Here is a 14,356-nt window from a genome sequence, read left to right as displayed (position 1 = left end):
CAGGATTACTTCACTTGTCTGTTTGTTCTACGAGAGTGCGCACATTTCTCCGCACGTAGGCAAGATTACATATAGTGGACGGGCGATACTACTTACATTGTTACAATACATACATAGACAAGAAATATGAACATAGTTATTTAATACAAAGGAACACAATTCTATAACATAATTACATACATGACGTAATATCTAATATTACGTTACAATATACATATATATATATATATACATATATAAATATTTATATATACATATATACATATACATATATATATATATACACATATATAGACATATATATATATATATATATATATGACGAACACAGGAGTCTTGGTCTTGAGTTTATTCCTGACTAGTTTCACAGGTATGCTTTATCAAAGGAATGGTGTACAAACAGGCTGTGGGTATTTTATACATGGGGTGGACCTTACTACCTCCCCGTGTTACCATAGTTGGTGACAAGTATGAACATTACATATTCATTGTGGTTAATAATGATAAAGTTTAACGAGTAAATATGATGACAACACTAATAATAACAAAGAAAATGTTAATAGTAATTGTAACAATAATAATGATAATAAAAATGAAAATTTAAATATTTAATAATAACAATAATAATAGTAATGATGATGAAAATTTAAATATTAAAAATATATAATAGTCCATGGGCAAAACAATCGGTCGAATCCAACAATAATCCACATTTGTCAAAAGTTTGCCCTTGCGACTTATTAATTGTCATAGCAAAACTTGGTTTGACGGGGAATTGTCTTCGGGAAAAGTTGACGGGTGTATCGTTGGATGCAAGGGATCCTTGGAATAATGACCTGAATGCCGTTGAACACCCCACCTAAAATCTTCCCGACAATTATGTTCTTTGCCAGATTCGTAACCATGATACGGGTACCGTTACAAAGTTAGGTGGACATATGTTTCGCATTATCATGATAACACATCCTACCTTTAGTTTCAACTCATGTAACGTAATAGAAGGAGAATTCATTTTGTTATAAACCGAAGTTTGAATTTCAATTTCATCGTTTCCGATCAGTTTATCCTCACTCCTGTATATATGTTCACCACCTTTGATTCTTTCATAGATCACCTCGTTTATGTAATCCACGTCTTCGTTTCTAGGACATATTATGGCTCTTTTTTGGAAATATAGATAGCTGTTGGCGTTAGCTTCGAGCTCTTCGTAGACTTTTTCGATTACATCATCCTTTGTTTTAACCAAAATACCAATTTTTTTTTGGAAATCTGAATCTACCTGTTTCACCCATGCCAATCCGTAACAATTTTTCTGCGAATGTCCTGTTTTCTTTATCCTCAGCCTTCAATCTAACATTTTGTACTAATTCGAACTTACGTAAATCCTCCCAGAAAAACGCATTCTTGATGTTATACTTCAACTCCTCATTCTTACCCCCGCCTCTGATGACGGGCAGAATCTGTCGAAAATCACCGGCACACACGAACGGAATGCCACCCATAAAACAATCTTTGTTACCCGTTATGTCTTTAGCAGTATAATCCAATGCAGTTATTGTATTTTTGTTAGCCATCACCACTTCGTCCCAAACTATAAGGGAAGTCATCCTAATCAGCCTTGCAAGCTCCGAATTTAGCTACTGCATGGTTTCACTTCATTGTGCTCTATTATTGGAATTTTGAACATATTATGGGCCGTTCGGCCTCCGTGTAAAACTGTAGCAGCAATACCCGAGGAAGCAACAGCTCATGCTATTTCACTATTTGCACGCACAGTATCCAATAACAGGTTCAACACAAACGATTTCCCCGTCCCGCCAGGGGCATTCAGGAAAAAACCGCCAGAACGCCTGTTATTTACACAATCCATTACGGCATCGTAAATAACACGTTGTTCTTTGTTAAGTAATACAATCTGAGATGAAACCTCTTCTTTCAATCTATCGGTATTGTAAGCTTTTTCGCGTCTAATTACATTTGAGGTTTTCTCTTTCCCCCTTGAAGGAGGCCATCCATAAGCGCTTATCTCACCACCACCACAGTTCCAAACCTGTTGTCATTGAGCGCATCCAAGTAGATTTCGTCATTGTAATCTTCTAAACTCGAATTTCTTAGGAAATCGCTCGCAAATAAGTCCCTCGTTTCTTTCTGAATATCTGATTGGTCTTCCAAATCAGAGAACACCAACATACTTGCATATGTAGCACGGAATTGCGATCGATCATTTGTGTGGTTTATAATTTCAATTATAGTTTTCTTCCACGTTTCCTCGTCATGTAACAAACCCAACGCTCTTACAGCTTCCCGAAAGGTATCGTAAAGGACCCTGTCTACTGTACGCACATCTGTGTAACTCGTAGGACCTTTCTTGTGTGTCAGGAGCATTCTGAGGTAGAATAATTCAACCATCTTAGTGTCGACGGCTCGCATACGCCCCAAAGATGAAGTTTTTGTCATTCTCTCACGCCACGTGTGCTTGTCTTTATCGTACACAAAGTGACTTGGAACTTCGGGGTAATACAGGGTTTTAGCAAACCCGTTCGTTTTGCAAAGCTTGAAAAATGCCGTTAATTGGGTATCTTGATTTGCTTGTTCGGTGATCTTGTGCTCCAAATCAGTTTCCTTGTAATAAATTTCATTCTCATTTTCCAAGTGCAAATCGAGCGAAGTAATCGGTGGGAAACTCCTATGGATTGGGAACTTGAAGATCTTCCAAGTAGCTTTGTTTGCATTTATGTATCTTGACTCGAGGTAGTTACGCACTTCGTTTACAGGCTCGCCTCCCTTATGTTTGGTGTATAGAATCTTATCACACCCCTTGTTTACGTACTTTGTGAGGTACGCTATGCACTTAATGGAGTTCGAACACTCCACGTTGATGTGAGCGTTGTATTTTAGGCATAGATAAGGATTATAGGGTACGACCCAGGAATTATCCACAGTAATGGTCTTTCCTTTGATCTTACGTTCGAACGTGAAGCCTCCCTCTCCTGGAGCACGACGCCTGTATTGGGGATAGCCGTTATTTCCAAATAATATATCATTCCGACATGGTTTTGGAAAGTTTTTACCACAAACGCCATTCTTCTTTAACCTTTCCTTACAACAAAGGTTAGTTTCATCAAAGCCGATGCAAGGCCCATGAATCATGCAAGTTGTTACAATCTCGTACAATCTGGGTTCTTTTTCTTTATCGGGAATTTCGGCACATATGATTTCATTGACAAATTCCGCTGTTACCCTATATTCCATCCATAAAAGAATGTGAATGTTTTGGCAGACCTCGTTTTTGCCATTCAATGCTGTATAGAAATGCTTTAACTCTGCCAAAAATGTGATTTTTAGTCAAATCATCCATTAAAGCCTCTACTTTTAACTTGAATACCCGACTAACCAAATCGGGTCTGTCGCAGCAGCCAGTATTTGGAATCCCTTTCATTTCCACGACGGCTGCCCGCAGCTCTTCCCATTTTGGATTCATCGTAAACGTAATAAAGAAATCGGGACTCCCGTAGTGTGTTACGAACGCCAATGCATCCTGCTGGCGCTGTTTCATGTAACGCGGACCGCCCACAAAAGTTGGCGGGATTATAATTCTTTGGCCCTTTTCTTTGGCCGACGCAACGTCCGCCTTTAATATGTCACACCTTTCTCTGCGTATAGATGCCTGGTTGTCAACTATAAAGCTTAGACTGTTTGATTCTACTTTAACGTAATTATCTACGACAAATTGCTGAAAAAGCATGCGTCCTTTAGTCAAATAATTGAAGAAATCCTTTTTTTCCATGTAAAGGTTTGCGTAATACATACATAGTGATAATCTTTTACCATCCTTTGGTACATGAATCTTAGCTGACAGTGCGTTTACCTTCTTATGCCTTTTCAAATGGTACGTATAACCCTTATCTCCGTGAGGTATTAGCAGTGGATATTGAAATATATCGTAAAAGTAGTTTGTGTGATCTAGAATGAAGGTATCATATTTCGTATCTACTTTGGGAGAACGTATGGTAACCCGTAGGTTTGCAGGGACAGACGGGTCCAAATCCACTATAGCCCCTACTTGAGCTTTCGCTGTAGGTAAGTTGTAAACGCCTTTGTGTTCCTTAGTATTCACACCCTCAGCTGATTTTAATGTTATTGCGACCTCAGGTATAACTTCCTGTTGTTTCATATAAGTCTCCATTAGTTCCTTAGCACTCTCAAATTCCGCTAAGAGAACTCCAATTGTCTTCTTATTTGCCAAAAGGAATCTCTGCAAAACTTCTATGATATTTTTGTTATTCTCTATTTCCCTTAATTCCCTTTCACGTTGAGCTTGCGTTTCCTTTGACCATTCTACGGTTTTGCGGTTAGATTTTATATTCTTTGTAACTTGTCGGGTGAGCAATTTTATTTATTGTTCCTGATCATAATAGAAATACAAATCTAGGAACTCCTCTTGTTTTTGCCAACACGAAAACTTGTCTTCGCTTGCCCACAATTCTTTATTTCCATGTCACCGATACCGTTTTCTGATTTTTTGAAGTTTTCTATTTTCATCCCTTCTGTCATATAACGCGGCTTTATGTAACCCAATCTTTGATAGATGTTACCCCTAATTTTATAAACCATAGATTTTTCAGAGGGATCTTGTAATTTTGTGGGTGTCACAAAGGAAGTGAAGCAAAAAAGGCGGTTAAACGCAATGATATTTGAAAGAAACCTTTCCGAAAGGGGAGTCTGACTACTATAAAGTTCTAATAATTCTCCGTTCAAAGGGGCTAAGTTCTCGAAAATGGCTTGTCCAAGAGAACAACACAACATTCTGTTTTCCTTCGCCCAAAGCAACGCGTCGCACATTATCGGCTGAAAGAAACCTGCACAGCGAAGCTATAGCGATAATCCCATACCACACTCCTGGTCATATGGCCATTTCCCGAAGGTTGAGTGTGGTTTGAATTTTCTGCCAAAATCATCGGAAATTTAAAATTCCCGGCTCTGTGCAGGCATGCGCATTGTCGACTCCACCTCCTCCTCCCTTCTTACCCGGCTAGCTCGAGCCGGGCGTCGCGTCACTTAGATCGCGGAAACGGGACGGAGTGGTTAACTCGCTGCCCACATGGGAGCAGGCGGTCCCGTTTCCTGCTGGTTAATCGTCTGTTAGTTTTATCGCTTTCCGCTTGGCTGCTGGTTTGTCCCATTCTTTGACTTTGATTTTATACGAGCACAATCCGTCCCCGTCTTCGAGCCGTCCCTGGTAAACAACACGGGTCCTCTCGGAGGACAGGGGACGTGTCTTATGTTACGGAGTGTGGCGCCCCCCAGGGTCATCAGGCCTCTCGGCAGCCCCATACCTCCGACCATCATCGGTCCTCTATTGCCTCACGGTTTGTATCAGGCCCTAGGCGTAGACTTTGACCATATACGATCGCAATCCGTCCCCGTCTTCAGGCCGTCCGTGGTAAGAACCCGGGCCTCTCGGAAGACAGGGGGACGTGTCTTATGGTACGGAGGGTGGCGCCCCCCAGGGTCATCAGGCCTCTCGGCAGCCCCATACCTCCGACCATCATTGGTCCTCTATTGCCTCACGGTTTGTATCAGGCCCTAGGCATAGGCTTTGACCATATACGATCGCAATCCGTCCCCGTCTTCAGGCCGTCCGTGGTAAGAACCCGGGCCTCTCGGAACACAGGGAGGCGTGTCTTATGGTACGGAGGGTGGCGCCCCCCAGGGTCATCAGGCCTCTCGGCAGCCCCATACCTCCGACCATCATCGGCTATATTGCCTCACGGTTTGTATCAGGCTCTAGGCGTAGACTTTGACCATATACGATCGCAATCCGTCCCCGTCTTCAGGTCGTCCGTGGTAAGAACCCGGGCCTCTCGGAAGACAGGGGGACGTGTCTTATGGTACGGAGGGTGGCGCCCCCCAGGGTCATCAGGCCTCTCGGCAGCCCCATACCTCCGACCATCATCGGTCCTCTATTGCCTCACGGTTTGTATCAGGCCCTAGGCGTAGACTTTGACCATATACGATCGCAATCCGTCCCCGTCTTCAGGCCGTCCGTGATAAGAACCCGGGCCTCTCGGAAGACAGGGGGACGTGTCTTATGGTACGGAGGGTGGCGCCCCCCAGGGTCATCAGGCCTCTCGGCAGCCCCATACCTCCGGTCATCAATGGTCCTCTCACGCTTCACAGCTTGTTCCGTCAGGCCCTAGGCGTAGACTTTGACCTTATACGATCGTAATCCGTTCCCCATACGTCTTCGGGTCGTCCGCGGTAAGAATCCGGGCCTCTCGGAGGACAGGGAGACGTGTCCTATGGTACGGAGGGGGGTGCACCCGAGGGTCATCAGGCCTCTCGGCAGCCCCATACCTCCGACCAATAATCGCCCTCTAACGCCTTATGACTTGCTTTGTCAGGCCCTAGGCGTAGACTTTGACCTTTTCCACTCGTAATCCGTTCCCCATACGTCTTCGAGTCGTCCGTGGTAAGAACCCGGGCCTCTCGGAGGACAAGGGGACGTGTCTTATGATACGGAGGGTGGCGCCCCGAGGGTCATCAGGCCTCGGCAGCCCCATACCTCCGACCTTCAATGGTCTAACGCCTCACGGCACCACCCTCCTTCCATGTTTCTTTAAAAAAAAAAAAAAAAAAAAAAAAAAAAAAAAAAAAAAAAATTACCATGTTACCACACAGCCCTTCTAATGAGCCACAGCCAACCTCTTATCAACTTCACCTGGCTTGAGTTTAAAGATGACTTACCTGATGTTCCACCCCCAAGTAAAACACAAAAGAATTTTAGGCTTAGGGAGTCTAGTGTTAGTTAGAATTAGTATAAATTAGTTCAAAGATAAACTACAAACATTTAGCGTAATGAGAAGAGGAAAATCAGTTTTAAATAGTACAGTTTAAGTTGACGCAAAGTGCTAGGTATTACATAAATAAAATGCCTTGACCTTAAAAAAAAAAAAAAAAACAGGTCGAAATGGACATGACTTTTCCTACTTAACTTAAGCTAATCTATAGTCATAATAGTCAAGAATTTTACCATGTTAAAATTAATTTCAACGCTCGCTCTGACTCAGGTCGAAATGGACATGACTTTTCCTATTCAACTTGAGCTAATCTACAGTCATGATGGTCGAGAATTTTACCATGTTAAAATTAGTTTCGACGCTCACTGTGACTCAGGTCGAAATGGACATGACTTTTCCTATTCAACTTGAGCTAATCTACAGTCATGATGGTCGAGAATTTTACCATGTTAAAATTAATTTCAACGCTCACTGTGCCTCAGATCGAAATGAACATGACAATTCCTATTTAACTTAAGCTAATCTACAGTCATGATGGTCGAGAGTTTTACCATGATAAAATTAATTTTAACACTCACTGTGACGCAGGTCGAAATGGACATGACTTTTCCTATTCAACTTAAGCTAATCTATAGTCATGATGGTCAAGAATTTTACCATGTTAAAATTAATTTCAACGCTCACTGTGACTTAGGTCGAAATGACCATGACTTTTCCTATTCAACTTGAGCTAACCTACAGTCATGATGGTCGAGAATTTTACCATGTTAAAATTAGTTTCGACGCTCACTGTGACTCAGGTCGAAATGGACATGACTTTTCCTCTTCAACTTGAGCTAATCTACAGTCATGATGGTCGAGAATTTTACCATATTAAAATTAATTTCAACGCTCACTGTGCCTCAGGTCGAAATGAACATGACTTTTCCTATTCAAATTAAGCTAATCTACAGTCATGATGGTCGAGAATTTTACCATGATAAAATTGATTTTAACACTCACTGTGACGCAGGTCGAAATGGACATGACTTTTCCTCTTCAACTTAAGCTAATCTATAGTCATGATGGTCAAGAATTTTACCATGTTAAACTAATTCAACGCCCACTGTGACTCAGGTCGACATGAACATGACTTTTCCTATTCAACTTAATTTAATCTACAGTCATGATGGTCGAGAATTTTACCATGTTAAAATTAATTTCGACGCTCACTGTGACTTAGGTCGAAATGAACATGACTTTTCCTATTCAACTTAAGGGACTGTGGGAAGTGCTTATAGGTGAACGTGTCATAAAAGTTGTTCAATTTCTTTGGTGAACTTATGTATACTTACTCTATCGGAAAGAGTATTATTGCATACTAAATTGTTTTAGTAACATGTATATATTACGTGTAGTTAATTTTTTTCTTTCTTTTTTTCATGATAGTATCTGTAATCATTGAAGTATCCACAGGCATAGGTAATCAGCCTACTATGTAGGAAATGAAAGATTAGAGTCTTGGAAACAACTTCATTGAGTTAGATTTTTTCCTACTCTCTTTTATTCTTTTTTATGATTTTTTTATTTTGAATAGTAGAAACTTCAGTGAAAATCTGCTATGATAAATTAAACAAAAAAATTAAGTTACAGTTTCCTTTGTTTTTTTCTGATCAAATTAAAGAATTACTCTTTCTCTTTACAAATTCGAAAGAATGAATGAAATCGGACAAAAAGAAACAGAGATATGGCTATTTAAATATAAAAAACATAAACTTTTCAGGAGAGGCATTTAAAGTTTAAAGGAGCGCACCGGCATTTAAAATCCTCCGGCCGCGTACTCACTCGTGACATTGTCTATTTTTTTACGTTTCCGTTTAAAACTTTAAACAAAACTGAACTGGCTATCGAAAATTTGACTTAATTTCAATATACAGAATGTTTTTTCATGCAATGGGGTTGCCAGATGTCGCCAATAATTTATCTATTTCATTTTATATATAAGAACAGAAACGGAATTGAGCTGTAATATTTGGTCGAAGTGTTACAGCCATCATAGAGAATCTTTTGAATACCTGTTGGTAGAATAAAAGATAATACGATCGCATGCATGACTGGTAGGCTAACAGATACGCGACAGGGCGACATCCTTTCTCCTTTAGCTTTGAAGAGATACTGAGATCCTTGTGGTGATTGACGATTAGTGTTGGGCAAGTTGCCAGATATCTCCATATATATTAATTATAGTAAACAAAACAGAACTGGGTATCAAAATTTTGACTTTATTTCAATATACAGAATGTTTTTTCATGCAATGGGGTTGCCAGAGGTTGCCAAAAATTTATCTTTTATTTTATATATAAGAAAAGAAACGGAATTGAGCTGTAATATTTGGCTAAAGTGTTACCACCATCATAGAGAATCTTTTGAAATGTTTACCTAAAATTCGTTGATTTTCCAGAATTTTTCGTGTTTTCGCGCCCTACAGTCCCTTAAGCTAATCTGTAGTCATGATGGTCAAGAATTTTACCATGTTAAACTAATTCAACGCCCACTGTGACTCAGGTCGACATGAACATGACTTTTCCTATTCAACTTAATTTAATCTACAGTCATGATGGTCGAGAATTTTACCATGTTAAAATTAATTTCGACGCTCACTGTGACTTAGGTCGAAATGAACATGACTTTTCCTATTCAACTTAATTTAATCTACAGTCATGATGGCCCAGAATTTTACCATGTCAAAATTTATTTCAACGCTCACTGTGACTCAGTGATGTCACGGTATGATAAGATGACGTCATTATGTGATAAATTGACGTCACCATGTAGTCATATGACGTCAATTTGTGTCCCTGTGACGTCACGAGACGATCCTATGGCGCCATGATCAATCCGGTGACGTCACAGTATAATCACATGATGTCACTAGGTATTAAACATATAGAAGTCCGCTTGTGGGTGATGAGACGTCACAAATTGCCATAGCACACTATTGGATGAGGACGCTCGCCACGGGCTTCGAGGACTTCCCGCGGGAAGACTTGGGGTGAGTTGGATACATACCGAGGGTCCAGGCCCGTCTTCGTGGGAGACGCTCAAGGAACGTCTTCACCCAGGACGAAGCCTCTTGACTAACGCCCACGGACGAGGTCGCTCGGAAACGAACTCGGCCTCGCATACTCCCTTTCAGTCTCTCGCTTACCCCGAGGATCTTCACGAAACTAGTGAGAGTGGTAGGCGTACGTTGGACGGAAGCAAGCGTCTCCACACTCATGTTCCTAGACGGCTAGTTGATGCATTTGCCCACCAGGGAGGGTGCATCGGCCGACATCTCAGTGGCTCTGAGAGTGTTGGCGGACGTGGAGTTCGGGGTGGACTGGGACGGGTCTGCCCTTGCTCCCACACAGAGACTTTATTGGCTCGGGATTGAGTGGGACACAGTCAGCGCTCTTCGGGTGCTCCCCTGCGCCAAGAGAGCGTGCTTCTCTCACACGTCCTCCCGCCTTCGGTGGCAGGGGGGGGGGGTTGCCTCAACTTCGCGACCCCGGCCCTTCCACTGAGCCGCTTGGGGCGCCGACGGCTGGTACGGGAGGTCGACAGGAGCATACTGCTTCTCCCGCGTGACCTGCCCGGGCCGATACCCTCTGCACTCCACAGCTTGTTGCGTCCCTGGCTTCGGTCGGGGGCCCTACGCCGGTCGCTCTATCCAGGTTTCAAGAGACCTACGTAGTGTAGCAACTACGCCCACAAGTGTTCGAGTCGCTCTCCCTCCGCTACGGCACCCCAGAGGTGGACCTGTTTGCCTCCCCAAACACGACCCAGCTCACCCTCTACCTCACCTGCATCCAAAGGACACGCACAGGAGGCCCAGACGCCATCACGGAGGACTGGAACAGCTGGAGGTACGTATTCATTTTCCTCCTCCAGCGACACTAGTCCTCCTGAAGGTTATGCAGACCCTCAGGTCCTTCAAGGGTCAGGTCCTCCTGATAGCTCCCTACTGGCCAACCCAGCCGTGGTTCGGGGAGCTAATGCGATGGGGCCCTTCTCCCCTTCTACTGGGGTCAGCCTGCCTAGCCAACAGCCTTACCGCGCCTCTCCAAGCGTCACTCCAACTTGATGCTTGGAGTTTCTACGGGGAGCTCTCAGCCAACTCTTCTCTACAGAGGCAGCAGACAAGATGCTCAGAGCTCACCTTTCGTCCTCAGTGCGGCAGTGTGGGTCCTGCTGACGGAGATTCCGGAACTGCCTTCGGAGACGCGCGATGGTGACCATCTCCGCCAGCATGGTTCCGGACTTCCTGACTTGGCTGGCTACCTCCACCAACAGGGCACCGGCGACTATCTTGCCTCACTATACAGCCCTCACTGATCCGCTACGCTTTGGCATGAACATCCGAGTGCCACAGAGGGCGCGAACCCTCCTAATGAAGGGGATCAGCGCCTCGAGAGAGCCGAGACATCAACCGGTCCTGGCCTGGTCCTTGCATCGTGTTCTGCAGTACCTGGCGTTCGAAAGGGCCATTATGGAGGAAGAACACTTCCCTCAACGTGTCGTCTTTCTGCTCGCCTTGACTACGGACTACAGGGCTTCACAGCTGGCGGCAATCACCCGCCACCCGTCCGTCTCCAAACTGGAGGAGGACAGCTCGGCCCTAACCCTCTCTCCATCACCAACATTCCTGGCCAGGAACGGCCGAGCGGACGACATGATTGGCCCTCTCAGAATACAATCCTTCCGGGAGGGAGGACGCCCACATCCACTGCGCCCGGTCCGTGCGTTCCAAGACTACGTGGACCACACGGAAGAGATTTCTGAGGATCATCTCTTCTACAACTCGAAATTTAGGATTCCTCTAACCCCGAGGTCCCGGGCGCACCTGCCTTTCCGCTTTTGGGAGAGAGCCGACCCGGGCCATGCCCCGCACGCCCACAGCATCAGGGACTTTGTGGCATCGCTGGCGTTTCTCCGCACCCACTCTGTGGAGCGGGTGCGGGACCTAGGGGCTGGACATCGACGACTCCCTTGGGGACACGGTGTCTCTACCACTCGGTCGCCCCTGTCCCATGTGTCGTCATGGAAACGGCTCCACCCCTCTCAAAACGGCTCCACCCCTCTCAAAAAAAAAAAAAAAAAAAAAAAAAAAAAAAAAAAGTGGAGGGGGCAAAGGGCGACCGAGGAGTGGGGAGAGGCCAGGAACCGCTGAACAGGATACAAATTTCGTATAATTTACGCATTGTGTGAACAGTGCAATGTTGTGCATGTCACATTCTTCAGCGTGGGTACTTGACGTTTCTTTCTCCCCTCTACTGAGTGATAAAATGAATAAGTCTCCCATAGGAAAGACACACGTAATAACGGTTTGATTCAGTCTTCACCTCTCCTCCCACCTGTCCTCGTCTAATGCATAGCTTCGCTGTGCAGGTTTCTTTCAGCCGATAATATTTCTTTGTCGCGGGTCGTGCCGCTTAAATTGTTCTTATCGGCTTAAGAAACCTACACAGATTTCGGGTTGATTCACACTATCGGTCCGGTCGCGCTCCACTCCTGCTCCGCTCTCGGTCCGGTCCAATATTGTCTCATTAATTTCAATGGAAGCGTTCACACTGGCGCTCTCGCTCCAGTCTCGCTCCGGTTTCGCTCCGGTCACGGTTCCGTCACGGTCGCGCTCCGCTCTCGGTTCTGAGGTATTCACACTATCGGTCCCCTCTCGTTCCCGTCATCCCCCCTCCCTCGACACCAGTAGAAGTCTTACCATCAGTTACGAAGGATGTGTGACTTTTCTGACGCCGAGTTGGCAATAATCGCTATTGCACTTGATGAAGAAGAAGGAAAAAAAAAATATAGAAAAAGAAAGAGATTGTGGGTTCATCCTATGTTGCAAGATAGGAAGACTGAAGGAGAATTTCATACTCTGTATCCTCGTCTTATTGATGATTAGAGTAAATTCCACAGCTATTTCAGAATGAACAAAGGAACATTTGAGAAAATACTATCCAAAATTGAGGATGACCTGAAATGTACAAGAAGATGCTGCACTTCCTGGCACTGATGTGCTTGCACCATACGTTATAGTGGGAGATGAGGCTTTCCCGCTGAAGAGAAATTTGATGAGGCCCTACCCAGGTTCACAGACTGAACATAAGGTAGAGAAGAGGATTTTTAATTATAGATTATCTAGAGCCAGGAGGATAGTTGAGTGCACATTTGGTATTCTAGTGGAAACCTTCAGAATATATTTAAGGAAACTTAAAGCTATGCCTTCTAACGCTAATGCAATCATTACAACAACATGCATACTTCACAATCTGATACACCCAATTGCTGTTGCATTACCAGATACTGTTGTCATGCCTCCATCAAACACAGTACGTCCAATGAGAGGAAGAGGGTGAAATGCTACAAAGGAGGCTTTTGGCGCGAGAGAAACACTGAAAGATTATTTCAGCTCCCCAGCTGGTTCAATGCCTTGGCAAAATGATAAAATATAAGTAGACAAACAAACTTGTGTAGGAATATTTGTTAAATGAGCTAAGGAGATGCATTTCCGCAGTGGATAATAGGTTGTTATTATACATATGGAATTTCTTTCTTCGGTTAATAATGTGTATGTTTTTCTCTCAGTACCTTGGCAATATGATAAGTATGCAAACATTATCACTGTAGTGCAGCGAAGTCAGGTCATACAGCTCTGGTTTACCTTTTGACTAATTCTATTAACATTTCATCTAAATCCACAAAATTAAAGTAAGTTTTGTAGGTTATATTTTATTCAGTTGGTGCTTATGAATATCCTCGCTGTACGCATTGTCATTGTATCAGTCATAAATAAAAAGAAAACGTATTTTTATAATTTTTATAACTTTCTCATGATCCCATTGTGGTGTTTCCTTTGGATTATCCATGGTTTGGTAGGACAGAAGGTAACACTACTTGGTTATATGAAGGCTGAATCTCGACTGGAGTGGAGCAGGAGGAGCAGGACCGTGGCAACTGAGTTCACACTGGCGCTCACGATCCAGTCACGCTCCGGTCTCGCTCCAGTAAAAATATCTTTTGACGGAACCGTGACCGGAGCGAAACCGGAGCGAGACTGGAGCGAGAGCGCCAGTGTGAACGCTTCCATTGAAATTTATGAGACAATATTGGACCGGACCGAGAGCGGAGCAGGAGTGGAGCGCGACCGGACCGATAGTGTGAATCAACCCTTAGGGTCCCTCCCTCCTCCCACAGGCGAAGCCTTCATTTCTCATTGAAGTGACGCGACGACCGGCTCGAGCTAGCCGGCTAAGAAGGGAGGGGATAGGGAGGGGGAGGTGGAGTCGACAATGCGCATGCCTGCACAGAGCCGGGAATTTTAAATTTCCGATGATTTTGGCAGAAAATTCAAACCACACTCAACCTTCGGGAAATGGCCATATGACCAGGAGTGTGGTATGGGATTATCGCTATAGCTTCGCTGTGCAGGTTTCTTAAGCAGATAAGAACAATTTAAGCGGCACAAGCCGCGACAAAGAAACAATTTACATCGAAAAGCACCGAATTTACCAATCCTATGACAAATGATTCTA

The sequence above is a fragment of the Oratosquilla oratoria genome, chromosome 2, assembly GCF_046742065.1.
Source record: "Oratosquilla oratoria isolate Oo_2021 chromosome 2, ASM4674206v1, whole genome shotgun sequence".
In the NCBI taxonomy this organism is placed as follows: Eukaryota; Metazoa; Arthropoda; class Malacostraca; order Stomatopoda; family Squillidae; genus Oratosquilla; species Oratosquilla oratoria.
The sequence above is the reverse complement of the archived record's forward strand: the minus strand, read 5'-3'. Positions refer to the sequence as shown.